Source organism: Marmota flaviventris, chromosome 19 (assembly GCF_047511675.1).
Source record: "Marmota flaviventris isolate mMarFla1 chromosome 19, mMarFla1.hap1, whole genome shotgun sequence".
NCBI classification, from domain to species: Eukaryota; Metazoa; Chordata; class Mammalia; order Rodentia; family Sciuridae; genus Marmota; species Marmota flaviventris.
The window spans coordinates 36,546,277-36,565,800 of record NC_092516.1 but is presented as its reverse complement, the minus strand read 5'-3'; the positions used below and the strand labels follow the sequence as shown (position 1 = coordinate 36,565,800).

Here is a 19,524-nt window from a genome sequence, read left to right as displayed (position 1 = left end):
TAAATTTGTTTTTTTTTATGTTATCACATATCTCTTGGATGTTTCTCTTGTGATTTTTAACCAGCCTATCTGAGTTGGCTAGACTCTTTTCAAGATGATATATTTTGTCTTCATTATCTGACGTTCTGGCTTCTACTTGCTCCACTCTATTAGTGATACTCTCATTTGAGTTTTTAATTTGGTTTATAATTTCCTTCATTTCTAAGATTATTGTTTGATTCTTTTTTATAATCTCTATCTCCTGATAAAGATGCTTAACTTCTTCTTTTATCTGTTTATGTAATTCAATGTGTTCTTTCGCTGCTTGAATTTGCTGTCTTGTATCCTCTTTAGTTCTTTATATGACCATTTTTCTGATGACTCTATATCCTCTTGAATATTTAGGCTGTCCTGCATTGTTTGTACTCCTTTTCTTCCTTGCTTTTTCATGCTGCTCATGTTGCTTCTTGTTCTGTTTGACTGCTGAGTTACTGTTTACTCCTATAAATTTATTTGATATTTGGGAGGAAAGGTATTAGAAGGGAAGGGAAGAAGTCACTAAAGAGAATGAGAGTAAGCAGGTAGAATTCAAGGAAGGGGGAATAAGAAAATTGAAAAGAAATGAAAAGACAGAAGAAAAGAATTAAAAAAAAGAAAAAGAAAAAAAGAAAATTAAAAATAATAATAATAATAATGAAAATTAAAATTAAAAAAAATAAAATAAAATGAATTAAAAAAAATTTTAAAAAAACAACAACAAAAAAAAATTTAATAAATGCAGTCTTAGAGTTCTATTAACTACTCTTCCAGTAGGTGGAGCTGTGCCCACCGGGCCAAGCTTCTCCTCTCAGTAGGCGGGAGCCAATCACTGTGCAGCAGCTTTTCCTCCCGGACTGGGCGGGTCTCCAATCTTGAGTGCCTAGGGCCTTCTCTTGTGTCTAGTCACTTCCCCACTTTTCCTCGAGCCAGGCCCCTCTCAACGGTGACGCTCACCACAATACTGGCTACACGCCAGGTCTGCTACTCCTGTGATCCCTGTTTTCATGAACGCCTGGGCACACTCTCCCTGTTTGCCATTCCCTCGGACCCTAAGTTTGTAGAGCTTGGGGCTGAGAACCCCCAGCGAGTTTGCTTGCCCTCTGGTAGCCACGCCCCCGGAAGCTGGTGCAAGAGACCTCAGTTGTCAGCACTGGTGGGAGCGGTAGCTGGGAGTTCCGAGCCGCGGTCCCGTGCCACTCCTGATTCCCCCGTGCGGGCAGGGCTGTTCACAGAGCCGGGCCGGCGGGGGCCCAGGCAGGCAGCGGCCGTTCGTACGTTTGCTGCAACGTGTGGGCAGTGGCCGTTTAGGCGGCGGCCAGCGGGACTGTGCCCCTGCTCCGCGTTGCCGAGATTCACTCGTCTGGGACAAATTGACACCTCCAATAAACTTACTAATTCCCGGCAGGTCTCCTTTCAGCGGAATTTTGCTAGAAGTTTCTCAGCAGGTAGCATGTAGGTGTATTAATGGGTCTCTCCGATCCCATTACTGCGGAGGCATTGAAAGTGCTGCCTCCTCGCCGGCCCCCATGTTGGGTCCTGCTTAGGGCCTCCTTAATTTGCTGAGGGTGACTCTGAAATCATGATGCTCTTACTCAGCTTCCTGAGCTGCTGAGATTATAGGCATGTGCCACAGCACCCTGCCCGATTTCTATTTCTTTAGGATCCCAACTACCTTCTCCAAACAGAGATTTTGAAATTTTAAAGTACTATAGTAAAATACTGTCATTCCCATTTAATTAGAATCTGTGAGGAACGGGCCGACAAACTGTACTGTAGTGATCCTACATGTCACCTTATGCTACAAGTAGTTAACTGCAAAGCACAATGATTCACTCTGTTATCTCCCCAGTATAACTATCATTATTGCTGCATCAGACTGTATCCATAGAAGGAAAAAAAGTTGCAGAGGTGAAAGTACATATCAAACAGAATCTTCACATGTTACTTCATTTTAAAACAAGGTAATCACATATATTAAGATGGACTGTGCCTGCTATCAAGAACACAAGCAACAATAAAGGCTGGCAAGGATATGGGGAAACTCATACATTGCTGGTGGGACTGCAAATTGACGGAACCACTCTGGAAAGCAGTAAGGAGATACCTCGGAAAACTTGGAATGGAACCACCATTTGACCCAGTCATCCCACTCCTAGGTTTATAGCCAAAGGATCTAAAATCAGCATACTACAGTGACGCAGACACAACAATTGTTTATAGCAGCTCAATTCACAATAGCTAAACTATGGAACCAACCTAGGTGCTCTTCAACAGATGAATGGATATATATACATGGAATATTACTCAGCCTTGAAAAGAATGAAATTATGGCATTTGCTGGTAAATGGATGGAGCTGAAGAATATTATGCTATGTGAACTAAGCCAATCCCAAAGAACAAATGTGCAGATTCTAATTCCCAATAATGCAGGTGTGGAGAATAGAGGTATTTTAGATTAGACAGAGAGGAGTGAAGGAAGGGGAAGGGTCATGAGGGTAGGATTGACAGTAGAATGAATGGTACATTATTACCCTATATGCAGATATGATTATATGACCAGTGTAACTCTACCTCATGTACAACCAGAAGAATGAGAACTTATACTCCATTTATGTAAAATGTGCCAAAATGTATTCTACTGTCATGTGTAACTAATTAGAATAAAATAGTTTTTAAAAAAGGATGAAATATGCCTAACTGCAATATGTCTAGACCAGGTGGCCAGCAGAGATAGGAATTGGCAAACTATGAGTTGAATTTGAGCCAAAATTATTGGGACTTTTAAAGGTGTAGAAGAGAATTTAGTTTGAACAGAATCTTCTCACACAGTCATGCATCATTTAACGCTCAAGATAAGGACTGAAAAAATGTGCCCATAGGAAATGTGTCTTTGGGGGAAGTCACAGAGTTCACTTACAGAGGCTAAGTTGGCTCCTATATCAACAGGCGATACTATCGTGTGAGATCAATATCATATATGTGGACCATCACTGACCAAAACATTATCATGTGGCATGTGGGTGTACTTGAAGGCTGTCCACTACAAGGGAGAGTGTGAACTTCTGATTTGCTATGAGAGAACCCAAGCAGCTCTGATGCTTAAAGACGTCATGAATAGAAATTGAATAAGCGGAGCATCTATGCAATTGGTTTTCCACAGCAACATGACCTGCTTCCTGACAGCCAGGACCTGAGAGAGAGCTGCCAAGGAACTCATGGTCACTTGGAAGGCTGCTGGGTGCTCATTCAACTCTGAACATCCAGGGCTGCAAAACTAGGTGGACACTCACTCTCAGCTGATAACACAAATCAACCTACATTTACTCCTGCTTGGAATGGGGTCATCAGAATCATGTAAGACATTAAAATGCAAAATAAAACTTCAAGCACAGCATGAATAACAAACATGATCTTGTTGATAAGGTCCAAGAGTGGCAAAAGAAAGTCTTGCAGCTTAAATGTGGAATCAACCCAATGCCCACTGAGGGATAAACAGATGGACAAAAGATGTTATCTTCTCTTCTGCTATTCAGCCTTAAGAAAATGGGAAATTCTGACCCCTTCTCCAGCAATGTAGGATCTTGAGGACAGTACACAAAGTGAAATGACCCAGACACAGTGGGACACATACTGTATGAGTTCACAGTCTTCAACACAGATGAGGTACCGAGGGTTTTCAATTTCATAGAGACAGAAAGTAGAATGGTGGTCAGTAGGAGCTGTAGAAGGAGAAGTAGGAATTAATGCTTCATTGGTAAAGAGTGTCTGTTTATGGTGATGGAAAAGCTCTCCAGATGAGTGATGCAGGTGGTTGCACAACAGAAATTTAAACTCATGCCCTACACGATGACGTTATGGCCAACGATGGAACCACATACATGAATTTGTCCCACAGTATGACAGCACAGTGAAATTGTAGCCATCTCAGTTGGTGTAAGAGCACTCTAGGATGTTTATACAATGATGAATCACCCTATAACACATTTTTAGGAATATATCTCCATTATTAAGTGAGACATGCATGTAATTGACACCACTCACCCTCTACACACCACAATGGGTAACATGGCAAGTTTTCTACACATTTAAACACATTTTGTGGACAGAAAGATAAAACATGGATTGAATGCCCAGCTGGAAAGCAAAAGGCTGAGTTAGGACGTTTGGAAGCAGCTTCCCAGTTCCACTGGGTGCTGGGTCACATCCCATGCACTTCCCATCTTCTCAGCAAATATTATTCTCTGTCTTCAATGGGAAAATCTCCCATTTGTTTCTTCTTTCTACATGTGAGACTTTCCATAGGGTGCATGGGTGATAATGAAATATGCAGGTCAAGAGCAATGTCTGTGCTCCCAAATATGCTATGTAACTGAGAGAGATTGATTGGAACTGAGAGGCTAACCTGAGGTGATCCATAGACTCCCAGAAAGTGTAGACACTCTGGGAAAACCATGAGCATGGGTACAATTTCCTATGATTTTATGACCTCAAAAGGAATCCTTGTGTCAAACATGCCTAAGTGCAGAGTGTGTGTCCCCTTAACAGATTTCTGAAAACAGTGAAGACCAGTGGCACTTAGCAGATTAGATTTGCTAAACTGAGTGTTTCCTTTTAGGGTTTTCAAGTGATAATTCAGTGTATGTGGGTTCTTTTGTACATACTGAGCTCCTTCTTGGGAGGTCATGTCATTTCTGCCCTCCTCCTTCTTCCTTGCCATACTCCTTAATCTCCCACTGCACTGAACTCTGAAATGGAAATGCCCAGAGGTTGGGTATCTAACATGTGTTGTGTTGAGAATGGAGAGAAGAATTCGTGTCTAGACAGAGTGAAAAAGGGGTCAGAGACAAAGTGGACAGAGTTTGGATCAGTCACAGCAGAGACTATCTCCTCTAGAACTCTAGGACAGGTGCACATACCAGTCTGACAGTTGCAGGTGTTTTCCTTCAAACTGGTTGCCAGGTTGGAATGAGTGATGACATCAGAGGCTTCCAACCTTCCTGATTGGAAGGGACAGACTCTGTTGACCACTGGCAGTGCAGTGGGCAACAGTTTGTTCTCAGTACTGTTCTTCACCTGGTTTCTCCTGTTTGGAGAAGAGCGAACAGACTCCTATTCAACCAAATTCTGGAAGAAAGATTTATCTTAATAAGAACCTAGGTTTTGTAGAAGGAAGACAGAGTATTGGAGAACTTATGGAGGATCAACAAATCTCCCAGTCTGGGCAATCGCCTTCCCTGCCAAGCACCTCAGAATCCCACCTGGAGGTGGTGGTAGATGATGAGGTGGCAGGTCCATCAGGTGAGGGAGCTAGAGTGAGAACTGATTTGACATGATGACTGGTAAGGAGGAAGGGATAGAGCAGCCAGAAAGGTGGGAAGCCCACTTTTGAAGTTCAGAATAGGCCACGGGACAAGGAAGTCCACATGGATGGAAAATCTGCAGAGAAAGGAATTGGGCTAGAAGATGAGATCTAAGTTCAGGAAATGGGTACAGGGGATGTAAAAAGGGTCACTCCACCCATGAGAGAAAGTGTCCATAATGAGAAAGAGTTTTGAGGAACAGGGAGATGGGACAATGGTAAGGAGAAGACAGCTACCAGCCAAGCTAAGAAGGCAACAGTTGAAGGTCTGGGGTGTCGGAGGTGAACTGGTATCAGAGGATGAAAGGATGAGTTCCAAATACAGGAGCCTGACTCTGCTTCCTTTACTCAGGTCTGTGGGTAAAACCCTGCCTCCCATGTCGGTCCTCGAGGAAGAGAGAGTGGACCTCAGAATCTGAGGGAGACTCGGATGATGATCCCCCGGGGATTTTTGATTCAGTACCTTGGGTAGAATCTGGCCTCCTGCCTGAGACCACTGGCCTAAAGAGAAAGAGAGAGTCCTCCACTGAATCTGAGGATGAGCTGGAGGATCTGGAAAGTGAGCTATATCACCCCTGGGATGTGGAGTCACTGTGTGGCCTCAAAATGAAACTCAAAAAACGGCGCGTGAACTCGGTGCAACCAGAACACCATGAGGTTTTCAAGAGGCTTCTAGGTAGGGAGACACCCAGGTAGCGCCCTCCAATCCTGCTCTTTACACAAACAAGGAACTTACAGCCACTGCACTTTTCCAAAGAGCCCTGCTATCCCTGAGATCCCCATTCCTGGAGGACTCAGGACCCATGTACCCTGTGAAACTCTTAGATGATGGATGATTACATTACACCTGAAAAATGACCCTGCTTGGGATCACAGAGCTTGATTCCAATTAACCTCACTGATTGCAGACACTGTGGTTCTAATAGATTTCCTCCTCCCTGAGCGGTGCCTATCAAACTAGAAAATAACATAGAAACTCTAATTCTGAGGTGGTGCATTCTTGGGGGATGATGGGCCCTCGCGGTTTACTCCAAGTTCTTAGTCATACAGACGTCTATCTCTTACCCCAACCCTCACTCAGTTGTTTCCCTGGGGGGTTTCAGGGCAAAGCAGCTTTCCCAGGAATGTTCCTGTCCTTTTCCTATCCAACTGGGATATCGGGCTCTTTTGGGCTCTATTGCACTCCAATCCCACACCTTCTTCAGTGGAGGTCCTATTCTTCTCTCTGTTGTCTGTCACCCATGAAGCCCCTTCTGGTTCCCAACTAACACCAGTGTTCTGTTCACAGAAGATCCTGTTGTCAAAAGATTCCTGGCCTGGGACAAGAATCTGAGAGTGTCTGACAAGGTGAGGTTGTTCTCTACTGGGCAGTGATCCTGCTCCAGCACAGCCTGGATGAGGAGGGATTTCTAGCCCATGGTCCTTCTGTCTCCATGTAGAACCAACAAGATGTGCCAAGTCCTGACCCTTTGTGACTTGTCAACATCTCTCTTCAGGGCCTAGCAGTTCCATGCAGTGAGGACAGGTGGACCTTGCTTCTGCTTGGGGTGTTGCATTCCTATCCTCCTCTCTCGGCTATTGTTACCTGAGATTTTGGGCGCCTCTCCTCTTTTATTTTTTTAAATATGTTTTAGTTGTAGATATACAGAATACCTTTATTTTTTATCTTTATGTGGTGCTGAGGATCGAATCCGATGCCTCACATGTGCTAGGCAAGCTCTCTACCACTGAGCCAAAACCCCAGTGCTCAACAGCCTTTTTTCTGTGATGCTAGGGATTGAACCCAGGGCCTTGTGCATGCGAGGCTAGCAACCACTCTACAGAGTGAGCTATATCCCTATTGCTGGGGCTCCTCTCCTCTTTGCACTTCTTGGGACCCCCTGTTCTCCAGCTTACCCAAGACCCTCCTCACCCAGCTGACCTACATGCCTTTCCTCAAAAGGTCCCCTCAGAGCTGATCCTACAGAACACCCTAAGTCTCTTCTTCCCCCAACTGCTCTGACTGTCTCAGGTCCTTCCCCAAACCAGCAGGTCTCCTTACGTGGTGAACTTCTCTCAGGGGCACTCTTCACCCCAGACTCCCATTCCTGTCCCCTCTTTCCTCCTCTTCCAGGATGTGACCTCTCTCTGTGTTTTTCTTCTCTCTCCATCAGTACCTCCTGTCTATGGTCATAGCTTATTTTAGCCGGGCTGGCCTCTTCTCCTGGCAGTACCAACGAATCCACTTCTTTCTGGCCCTGTGAGTATTGGGTCTCCTTCATCAATCAGGACTCACTACCTGGGAGGGTAGGAGGGGAGCAGAGGGGCACTAACCTTTCTTTTACTTTTAGCCTCTTTGTCCTGTTTGCTCCGTGTTCACGAGATCACAGCACTGTAGTATAGTTTGTTTTTCTTTTCCACACTTCCCGAGTCAAAGCAACACACAAGCTCCCTAAAGGCCAGTTGTTAAAGAGTCAAGGAAACCTAAAGCCCACCTGAGAGGAGTGGAGGAGAGCATGGGCACCTCCTGTCCCTGGCAGAGAGACTGGAGGTGCAGCCACATCTGACTGCTCTTCCTTCCTGTATCTATACCAACATTGCTCTGTTTTCTGCCTCTGGATTTCCAAGACAGATGCCCAATTCCCAGCCTGGCACAGGTCCAGTGTAGGGTGGTCCCCTCTGGTTCTTCATACAGGAGTCTTCTCACATTTGTGGCTTTCTACACACACCCTAAAAATTCTTCCAAGATGGGTCCAACCACCCCTTAGGACTGCCCCACAACTGTGTTGCTCAATGCTTTCTAGAAAAGAGCTGGAGTTCTTCAGAAGGTGTGTGTCTGGCAGAGTCCTCTGGACCAAGGCATGGTCCTCTATAACACTTAATAGGGCTGGTGCAGTCCTGTCTGAAGATGGTCCTCTGGGAGTCCGTTTTGGGAAGCTGACTCCAAGGGGAGGTCCTTCTTGGTTGTGCCTCTAAAGAGCAACCTGGTTTCTTTCCCCAGCTACCTGGCCAATGACATGGAGGAGGACAACCAGGCTCCTAAACAAGAAATCTTTCGTTTCCTCTATGGGAAGAGCTACGCCCAGCGTCCCCTGTTCCACAAACTGCGATATCAGTTCATCTGCTCCATGGACTGGAACACTCGGGTTTCCAAGGAGGAGTGTGAGGAGGTGGGTGGTGCTGTGTGTGCTTGTGGGGGGAGAGGGATGGGCTGACTGGAGCGACACAGGAAGGTGGGTGGCTGCAGGTGGGCTCTGGGGAGGAGAAAGCTCAGGAGGGAGGGAAGGACTTCCTGGGCAGTCCTCAGTTTTGCATTTAACCATGTTACTAAGTATTCTTGATGGATCCAAGCAGAAATATTACTAATGTTCAGCCACTATTCTACTCAAATCAGGGACAATGATAAAGCTTGTCTCTTGATAAAATCAACTTTTCAAATTTGATGGGAAGGGACACCAAAAGGATTCTATCTGTCAAAGCATCTTTACAAATGCTTAATTTATTTATCTGATATAGGAAAATATACTCGATTTTTATTGAAAAGAAATCTGAAAAAATGTGTCCCACATTTTATATAACATGATCCTGATAAGTGTCGTCCATGTGAGTAATAGCTGAAATAATGTTGTGATATCCGTATATAGCTACTTCATTTGTCACCAGGCTAAATAAATCTAATAATTACACCTTGCTATGTCACCTCCTTTGTAGCTGACAGAACTTAGTTAATAGAATCAAGCCTCTCAACATTGTAGTTTTAGATATTTGTACACTGTTGAATCACAGTGACTAGAAAGTCCAAATCAAGGTGAAGTAATTTTAAGGAATGGGAAAATAAATTAACCATAACTTCAAACCCCTCAATATCCAGTAAAGTCATCAGCTTTGGTGGGGGCTCTTTTCCTTTCCAGATTCAAGCTTATGATCTGGAGCTCTGGGTGTGGGGCCGAGATCGCACCCTCATTGCCTAGAAGTCCTGGAACTATGGAGACCTGAGGGGAGGGACAAAACTCTGTATCCCTGGCTTGATGACAGAGTCAGTGATTGTCTATTCAGGATGCTCGAGGATCTAACTTCTTGATCCAGTCCTGTCCACCTCCACCCACAGCCACCCTCTGAAGATGGTGAAATAGCCTGAATCTCCAAGTCAGCTTCATGGTCTCAAACTCCAACCACACAGATGACTCCCTAGAGGTGTGCTGGGTGCTCTGAGGCTACTCAGCCAGACCTGAGAGAGAACCGTTTATCATTCAGAATGTGCTAGAAATCCTTAACCCACAGCAATTGGGCCCACATGTCAGCTCCGATGAATGGTTGATCTTGGTCTAAAGTGAATATCCTTTAGCCATGAATATCTCTCTCCTCCTGAAAATTTCTTTTTACCTCTCCTTAATTCATCTTGGGTCACTTATCCTTTAAGGATACCAAGCATGGAGATGATTTATTTACAGGATTTTCACAGTTTTAGTACATATGATAAATGTTGTTTATTTTGAACTATGTTTATTTTAAATAGTTTTGAGATAGATGTTGTTCAGAAAATTGTTGTTTTTTATTGGTTTTGTGATTAATGTTATAACACGTTTGTGTACATAATTATTTCTCTCAAGATTTTAATCTTTTTATCTATTACTTTTATACCTCAGTAGTATTATCCCATAGTCTTATAAATATAGTTTTTATTTGATGTTCAATCACCATTATTGTGACTACTGAGCTGCCAGTATTTAACTTGCCTTGATATGTTTTCTGTCATTTTAAAATATGTATCATTCGAGAGCACATGTGTTATGTGCTTGTGAAGAGCACAGCACAGTGCATTTGTGAAAAACTGAATAAAGTTGAAAATCTCCTTACCTTAATGATACATATGATCATGTCATTCCAGATTGGTTGTTTGCTGTCAAATGATACTGCTGTTTAAAGTGTTGTTTTTAATTGACCAAATTTGTAACCTGTGGGGGAGAAAACCACCTCAATTATTTTTCATGTAGCAGAACAACAGAGAAGGTTGTAGAACTTAAACTAGAGACTGGAAACAGGAAACACAGGGAGGACGTTGCGAGAGAGAACACAGGAAGAATAAAAGAAAATTCTGGAGGAATTCCAAAGCCAAGGTAAAAGTAAAACTTCCTGGTAAAAGTCCAAAGACAGGGACACCCAGGGAATGGAAGACTTTGCTACTTGAGTCACAATGGGAGTCTTTTCCGCAACCTATGTATGTTTCTAGTTTTACATAAGTGAAGGAAATCCAAAGGGTATTGTTGAAATAGAAACTCATGAAGGAAAATAAGGTACTAGAGCAGGTTGGGAGAAGAATGAGATGATAGGAAGTGCTAAGGTTGCTAAATAGATAGGCACAGAGAGGAAAGAACTAAGAGTGTGGGCACTGAATGACTGCACACAAGCATCTTGGGAGATGGGAGAGAATATAGAAGCAGCTGTGGAAAGAAGCAGGTGAAGAAAAGTATCAGCAAGAAGTTAAAACAAAGTTAAAGAGAGGTGGCAACAGAGCCAGTGATGAGATGTGATGTGGGGTTAAAGAGGCAAGTGGAGATGATGTGAAGAGGTTAGAAAGGACCAACATGGAACAAGTTTAAGGTTGGTTGAATGTGTTAAAAGAGGGATGGTGGTTGGGTGAGTTGAGCAAGTGAAGAGGTATAAGTTCCTTGAAGGAAGAAGTCACTAAAGACTGGCACTGTGTAATGCAATTCTGATGCTGATCAATTGCATGGAGGTCACTTGCTACAGATTGAGGCTGCAAGCCCCCTCTACACTGCCCTGTTTTCAGAAACCAGCTGTAAGCTCCAGGTTTCCCAGGCCATTCACACTTCTCACCACTGGTATATATTTGGGGATTCCCAAATATATACTACTGTATAATTCTCTATAATATCCTACTGTATAATTCTCTATAATATCTCACTGAGGTTAGAAGAGCACAATCCTATAATTACTGATTTGTCATGTAAAATAGGACACAAATTGGGACCAGCTAACATAAGAGGCACATGGCTTGAGGTCTAGGAGCGTCTGAATGAAGGCTGTCATGTCCTCTGGATGCAACATCTTCAGAGGACATGGATGTATATGACCTACCAGGGAAGCTGACCTTGGTTTCAGCTGAGTTTTTACAGGAATTTAACTAAGCATTTGGCATGAGTTGGATGAGCAGAGCAATAAACTAGGTTCAAGTGCTGCTCTCTGGGTACTTACCATAGAGTGTGGGAGACAGGTTAGTGTCCAGGTGGTATGGATAGAGATGGGGGAATCACAATGTAAACTATGTAGCGGGAGTGTGGCATCAGGCAGCATTAGGGTCTCCAGACTGTTTTGTTTTTTTTTTCCCTGATCCCCATGTGCGAAGTGCCCTTCAGAAGACCCTGACCAGCAAAGCCTTCTTGAGGAAAGGCCTGTCTTGGGTAATGCTGGGCGGGCAAGCACTAAACTCTGACTTTGGGGCCCACCGGAAGGCTTCCTTTCTGACCCCACCGATTTGGCCTTCCTATTCCCACTGCAAGACTGAGTTCCTGGCCACACCAGAAGTCCACTTGCACAGCTCACCAGAAATCCATGTTCCTGGGCTCACAGCAGGTCTGAAGGCAAGTACTTGATTTTACTTCCCAAGAGGCTATGCACCTGGTCACTCCCACTTAGGGACTATCTGGAACATGCCTGCTTCGTATAACAGTTCAGAGGAGATATGCTGTGAGCACTGGCTCCCTACAGGCCTCCCGCATTTCTTCCCTGGTTTCTCCTTAGATCAAGGGAATGTCTAGAATGCATTTTCTTGGTGTGGTGTTTTTCCTGATTGAGTCTTGATTCAGTTTAGGTTACACACATCTATACATGTGGTAAAATGGTAAAATACCTACAGACTTCTTGCATAGATGACAATTTCCTAATGTACAGTCTTGTCATGCACATGCATTGGGGTATAATGCATGAATGGTACATTGAACCTGTGTATTCTGTCATTACAAGGTTCCTTGAAACTGTATTTTGATATAAAAAAGCAAAAAATTCTAAACAAGCATTTATCTTGACTAAAAATTACAGAGCTTGGAGAGCACTGTTTAACTCTCATTTTATGGATCTTTGGGAAAGACTGCTCTTATCTATAGCAGCCTGGCAGATTCCTAGAGGGAAGGGCTGGGTTGGTCCTTCTGGAAAAAGTCACAGAAACATCTCTATCATTATTTTGGTGATAATTAAATGGGCATGAGGCTTTATATCTTATTTAGAATAGCCATTTATTTACTTATTTTTTAACTGCCAGGGATGGAAACCAGGGCTACATGCATGCTAGCAATTCATGTACTACTGAGTTATACACCTAGTCTCCATGAAGAAAATTGAGCTAACAGTTCTGTAAGTCCAAGAGCATGGTTCTGGAATACTAGCAATTCCTCCAGCTCCCCAGACATCACAATGTGGTGCAGAAGTAGAAAGGGAGCAGGCCAAGTGCAAAAGGAGTCATATGCATGGTGTAGACTCCCTAAATAACAACCTGTTCTCATAACTCAGTATGTGAAACCTGCATTAATGCCTTCTGAGGTGAGTGTCCCCATGATCTAATTACCTTCAATTTGGCACCACATATAGAAGGTTCCACCACCTCAATACTGCCACACTGGGGAACAAGCTTCAGGCATTTGAACCACTGAGAGGCACATATCTAGTTTCAGTAAGCTGTCTTCCTCTGACTGTTCCATTTCCTGTGACTCCTTGGCTTGGATGGATTTGCTATCTGCATTACCCAGTATTTGAAGTTTTATGGGTAACAGGGAGGGGCTATAATTTAGAGTGGGGCACTGGGACCAACACTGAACTTATGATAACAAGCCAATTCCAATTGGGGAGAGCCAGCCACACTAGAAATGTCACCACATGATGAGGGGAGGGTGTGAAACTTTGGGCTACATGTCAGCCAGTGCTCCAGGAAGCAGAGGAAGGCTAGAGATTGGGTTCTACTGCAAGACAACTGAAACTATCATGCCTCCCTAATGAATTCCAGTAAAAACTCAGGCCACTGAAACCAAGGTGAGCTTCCCTGGTTGGTGAAGCACTGAGCACATCAATGTCCTGAGGACACAAATGCTTTCACTAGGGCCCCTCCCACACCTCATGTCATGTGTCTCTTTGGGGGCTGGTTCCAATTAGTGTCCTAACTTGGGGGTCCCCGTGAATAGGAAGCTTCTAAGCAAACTCCACTCACCTCCTCCCCAGCAGGTTCTCCACACCTTGTCCTCTCTTCTCAACATCCTCCGTCCTCTGGTGAGTCAAGGTCTCTGCACCTCCAAGAGTGTTTCCCCTCTGTGACCACAGATCCAGTGACATCCTTGGGAAAAGCAGAATGAGCGTCAATGGTGGACTTTGGTGGCTTCTGCCCAACATGGATTTAAGGGTCCAGTTTGCTGTCCCAGCTGAAATGAATTTAAAAGGCAGGAAATATATATGGAAAGTTCATGTTTAGGAATTTAGATTCCTGAGAGGCCAGCCCAGAGACAGCCCAGCTCCCTGGCCAGATAGGGAGTGTTCAATCCACAGAGAAGGAGGGGACATGGGGTCAGCAGTGTCCCTGAGCAGAAAGGACAGAATATCTAAGGCAATTAGAGGTCTCTAGTGCAGAGAACTAGAGAGAACTAGAGAGAGGCAAGTTTTAGAAGGGAAGGGGCACAGCAGAACTCCCCAGCACAGTGTCTTAGGCTGGGGCGACTGTGTGCTGTTGACTTCCAACCAGAGCACACAGGTAGTGGGAGAGTCTAGAGCAGGGGACCAGTGAAAGGTGTTTCCAGGCAGTGATGAGTCAGTGGGTGAGATGTTCCCTGCAGGCCAGCAGAGACTCTCTTGTATTCAGCATTGGGTACCCCCAATCCCCTACCAGGCTCTGGGTCACAAAGGGGACTTCAGGGACTTCAGGTAGCTGATGGAGAAGTGATTAGATGTCACACACCAGGGAAGAGAAGGCAGTTTCTCAAAGAGAAAATCTGGGTGGGGGAGCGGCCTCGAAATGCCAAACTTTACCAACATTCAGCATCTGAGGCCCAGCCATGTGGACTCTTCCCTAATGGAGATGGAAACTGTCAGAGCAGAACTGGGGGCTCACAGGTGAGGGGAAATTCAAAGCAAGTGGAGGTTCACACAGAGGCCTTTGCTCCTGTGGTTCAAGGGTTGGGTTTCCCTTCCAACATGTGGAAACCAGAGCAGTGCAAAGCCCAGCCCCGTTCATCTCAATCTGCATGGGGCTGCACAAAGTGTCCTAAAGGTTTTGGCTGATGAATAACACAATGTATTCTGCAAAGTGTATGTATGTATGTATTTATTTATTGTAGTTGTAGATGGACAGAATGCCTTTATTTTACTTGTAGGATCACAAGTCTGAGACCAGCCTGGTCAACTTGGTGAGACCCCATCTCAAAAAATAAAAAGGGCTGGGGATGTAGCTCAGTAGTAGAGTGCCCCTGGTTCAATCCCCAGTTCACCCCCCAAAACAAAACAAAACAAAACAAAATTACCAAGCCCTTTATCTTTTCTTCTTTCTTTTCTTTTCTTTTCTTTTTTTTTTTTTAGAGTTTTACAGTTACTGAGGCCTTGGCTGATTCCAGTTCCAGTTCTCTTCCCCATGTGGTTTCCTAGATGTAAAAGTGTGGCTTCCATTCTCTACATGATGCCAAGAAGCACCCAGAGAAATGTCCCCTGGAAGTTGGACTTACAGTCTCTGTGTCAGCATTGTCAACTTCATTCCTTAGTTAGGACTTAGACCCAGGTCATGCTCAGCAGCAGCAAAGGCTGGCCAAGAGGCTCCCAGCACCCCCAATCCCTTCTAGACTGCAGAACTGGACAAGCTCACATTTGTGCAGGGTGAGTTGAATGCTATAGAAGAGCTGCGGGCACGAAGATATCAAGATGGGTTATGTGCCCACTCATTTGGATGAGCCAGTACTTACTATTGAGGTAGTAGGATTTAGATGGCATGACACACAATGGCAGACTGCACAGCCTAATGATCGATGTGGTTACCTGCAAAGGGATGGCTATTTAATACAAGGTTTTGTCACTAAAGCATAGGAAAGTCATGGGGAATTCAATGACTGACATGATAACACTCTATAAAGGCATGGGATAGCATATGGAGGAAAATGCCCAAATTCTTAACCTGAGCATGCTCTATGACTTTGTGTGCTGCTATAATAATATATAGTTTCCTGCTGTGGATATGGACGAGTTGAGAGCAAATGTCAAGTTGTATAAAGCATAAACTTGATGAGGATTTTTATACACTTTGGACCATTGATTATTAATAGAATAATCTTAATAATCAGAAGGGGATACATGGAGTAGTCACAGGAACTTTTATAACAAGCAAACATTAAGTTTATTGGCCATTCCATACCAGATACACCAGCCTCTGGTCTGTTTTCTCCTTGGGCTGAAATGGTCCTGCTGACAGTTTTTATAAGGTCCTGAGGCTCACCTCCCGTGAACTGTCTCTATCCTCCACTCTTTAGCATAAGTAGTAATCCATCAGATCCCAGCATGGAGGTGGGAAAGGAGGATGGAGAATTAAATTTTTCAGCTAATAATCTTTTTTTAGAGAGAGAGAGAGAGAGAGAGAGAGAGAGAGAGAGAGAATTTTAATATTTATTTTTTAGTTTTCGGTGGACACAACATCTTTGTTTGTATGTGGTGCTGAGGATCGAACCCGGGCCGCACGCACGCCAGGCGAGCGGGCTACCGCTTGAGCCACATCCCCAGCCCAATTTTTCAGCTAATCTTGAATGAGAATATTTATACATGGAAGGACCTAGGGACCTTTATTGATTAAGTTTGTATCTGGAAGATCATCTGAAGACTCACGTGTTAAAGCCTTGTTCCCCACCATGGTACTTGTATGAAGTCGTGGGACCTCTATAAGGTAGAGCCTAGTGGAAGGAAATAAGTCACTGGGCTGAGCTGAGCCCTAGCATGGGATTGCTGGATCCCAACTCTTTCTTTTCTTTGCTCTTCTACACAATGCCCACCATGCTGTGCTCCTCACAGCCCCAAAAGCAATGAGTCAACCTATCCTTTTTTAAAGTCGATTATTTGAGGTATTTTGTACCATGAACAGAAAGATGACTAAATAATTAAAAATTATTTTTTCAGGGAACCTGTACAGAGACAGAATTCACAGATATTTGACCAAGAAGAGAAGGACTCAATTGTGTGTGTGTGTGTGTGTGTGTAGTGCTGGGGATTGAACCCGTGCTATATCCCGAGCCCCAGAGAAGAACTCAATTTTAAGGAAGACTCCATTATAAATGTTGGATGTTTAACTCAGATTCTGAATGAAAATTGCTATTTCCTTCATGAGAGTGATTCTCACCATATTTGATTGATTGTGTCAAAGCTAGAGCAGAGAAAGGAAGGATTAAATTAATTGAACTGCCAAAATGTGACTTGGCAAATACCAAGTTTGTGAAAGACTCCCTGTTCAGAATTTTGCATGTCCATGGTCAGAGCTTTGATTTTTTTTTCAGACCTTGATTTTTTCCATCTTTAAAATAGGGACCACAACAGTATCTACCCCAAGGACTTCTGTGAGGAGCCAGTGGGTTACAACATTTAAGGCATAAGAAGACCACCTAGAGACTATGTGGTTCCTATTGGGGATTTTCTATTTGTGGTGGGGGTATTGCCAAAATTTTTAATTCACTTCCTTTCTAATTTTAGGGTAGAGCTTCACTTCATGGATCCCTTGTACTTGGGTGAAACTAAGTGACTAATTCCTGCCAGAGAGTTGAGAATTCAAATCATGAGCTTAGCTTTCAGGGGAGAGTAATCCATTTCTGGTACTACAGGTGGAAAAAGCCCTGTTCTCTCTCTCTGGCACACCAGGATTTGAGATGGTGGCCATTTCATCAGGCTGTGTCCCTCAAGCATCCAAAGATTGACTGCCTGAACATCCACTATTGACACACAGCGTGCCCAAGGACTACACATTTGTTGTTAGAAGCCACACATTTATTCAAACACATGAACATGCTCACATGCATACACCAAATCACTTACATACAAACATGAACACATTCCCATATAAACACAACCTGCTCCTAAGCTCACAAGCATACTCAAATTAACATACTCACACATGAATACATCATTCATACTTAACATTATTTTCATAACCTAGTGTGGTTAGTCCATTTTTGCTACATATGACAAAATACCTGAGATAATTATCTTAAAAGAAGGAAAGGGTTTTTTGTTGTTTGTTTGGTTCATGGTCTAAGAGGTTTCAGTCCATGTCACTTGATCCTGTTGCTTTGGGCCTGTGGGTGTCCAGTATATATATTATGGCAGGTGGCATAGGAAGTCTGTTTACCTCTTGGCAACCAGGAAGCAAAGAAACAGGAAGGGGCCAGGGTCCAAATATCCCTTCAAAGGCATCCATAAACTTAAGTATCTCCAAAAGCAAGGCCTTATCTCCTAATATAGCTACTACATCCCAATAGCACCTCAGGTTGGGGAGGAAGGTCCTGCAGGGGCTCAGACCCTAGGACACAGATTCAGGATCCTGGCAGTGGAAGAAGATGTGAGATGCAGTTGGGACAGTAGACATGTTTTATCCAGAGATGGAAGCATCCTCGCCCCAAGTCTTTCCATAGACCTTTTTTATATGCAGGCCAAAGAAGGCGCAGTGCCAACAGGTTACATAGGTGAATGCATACAGCAGATATTTATGACCTTGAGTCCATATGCTGAATCAGGGTCATAAAAGATACTCATGACCTTGACTACATACTAAAACAGCTGGCTGAAAGTCTCAGTGAGGGAGCCTAATTATAGCCACCTTGGGTCTTCCATACACAAGCCTTCAATACGTGGGCCGTTGAGGAACACTCCAGACAGAAACCATTGCACTTTGACCATTCTGATTTTAAATCATTACAGAAACTCAAAGTTTTTCAAATTGAGAACTGCTGGATTTTTCAGGTGATATCTGTCAATCAGCCCAAGTTACCTTATGGAGATTGGCTAGAAGACATCTGCTCTAAAAGGGGATTACAGGGAAAACAGTATTGTATGACACAAGTGCCATCAATAGTAAAGTTCCACTGGCTCTTAGCAAGGTGAGCCTCTGGAGCCGCAAGTCTGCGACTGTGCGTGTATGGTGTCTCTCTCATTCAGCATGAGTTTTTCCATGTGTGGAAAGGTTTTTCAGCCTAAAAAATCAAATGTCGTTTCTCTTGATTCCTCCTTTACCAAGAATATAGATGGAGTGTTGGACTTCTGTTTGCTGTTTCTCTTTGGAAAGTGTTGAGAGTGTTGTGGTTAAGAGAAGCAGATGAGTAAAGAGAAATAAAACAAAATTCAGAAGTAATAGATTATAATCAGTCTCATTTTCAATTGTTTGATCTTTACTTAAACCTAACTACATCTCATCTTTTTTCTCCACAAAGCAAATCTAGTCAGGTTTTGAATCCAGGTTTGGGAGGTTTGATAGCAGAAGCTCAGAAACTTGGATCCATTTCACAAATCTCTGTGAAATCAGGTGAACAAAGACAATCATTGTTCAACAGATACAGAATGCAGCATTACGATCTTATCAGTGGAATCGTTTGGAGGGAATTTGGCAAAAAATATGAACTATTATCTGAAATATAAAAACTAACAGTGAAAAAGGAGAAATTATCAGAGACTTATGCTGACATATTATTTGGGTGACATATAAAACTAAGAATTATGAACAAACATAAACATAAGTGGCAGTGAATTAATAGAACAAGCGCAACAAACAAAGAGATGTATGTTATGTCATAAGATAAAGTTCAAGAATGTGAGTAAAAGAAACTTTACCAACTTGTTTGGGAAATGGGTTATGTTAGAAAGTATGAAAAGTTAATAATAGTTAATATAAAAATAATAATGATTGATTTGTATCCCAGAGTGGATCCAAACAGGGATCCAAACCAAAACCACCATAAGAAATCATTTCACTGAGGATGGCTATGTTAACATTACTCAAAATGGAAAACAACACATTTTGGAAATGATGCGGAGAAACTGAAACTCCCTTAACATTGCTGGTGGAAATTCGAATGGAACAGCTTGGTGGTTATTCAACAAGAACCACCATGTGATCCAGAAATTCCACTCCTGTGTATATACCCCAAAGAATTGAA

The 19,524-nt window shown here is 43.3% G+C and overlaps 1 long non-coding RNA gene and 1 pseudogene across 1 annotated transcript; one reads left to right on the top strand and one right to left on the bottom strand.

Moving 5' to 3' along the window:
* LOC114079051 (guanine nucleotide-binding protein subunit alpha-12-like) overlaps positions 1-19,524 on the bottom strand; it is a 36,806-nt pseudogene that overhangs the window by 14,948 nt on the left and 2,334 nt on the right.
* On the top strand, positions 8,172-10,218 carry LOC139702952 (uncharacterized). Its single transcript, XR_011705522.1, has 2 exons — positions 8,172-8,526; positions 9,268-10,218. It is a non-coding gene; the product is annotated as an uncharacterized lncRNA (long non-coding RNA).